Below are 512 nucleotides of genomic sequence, written 5' to 3' on the forward strand. Positions count from 1 at the left end.
AACCACGACCTTGTTCCCAATTTCTTCGGCAGGTGTTCCAGAATATGACATCTGCTTCACCTGCTCGCCCGAGGAGGTGGGAGGATGGGGGGGGGAGGAAGAGGGGGGAGGAGGATTGAATAGGAAAGGAAGAAGGTAGGGAGCGGGGAAGGGGGGAAGGGGGGGAGGGGAGAGCGGGAGAAGTTTGGGAGGGGGAGGGGGGAAGCGAGGAGAGGTGGGGAGGGGGAGGGGGGAAGCGGGGAGAAGTGGGGGAGGGGGAGAGGTGGGGGAGGGGAAGGGGAAAGGGAAAGGGAAAGGGGAATGGAGGGGAAGAGGGGAGAGGAAGGGAGGGGGAAGAGGGGGAGGAGGAAGGGGGGGGAGGAAGGGGAGGGGAAGAGGGGGAGGAGGAAGGGGAGTCGCGTGTGGATCTTCTTTCTTTCTCTCTCCTGGTCTTCGTAGGATTGGCTTGTGTGTCTTTCTCGTTTTATGCTATTCTCTTTCTTATACGTATTCTCCACTATTATTATTATTGT

This window comes from Penaeus monodon, chromosome 34, assembly GCF_015228065.2.
Source record: "Penaeus monodon isolate SGIC_2016 chromosome 34, NSTDA_Pmon_1, whole genome shotgun sequence".
NCBI lineage: Eukaryota > Metazoa > Arthropoda > Malacostraca > Decapoda > Penaeidae > Penaeus > Penaeus monodon.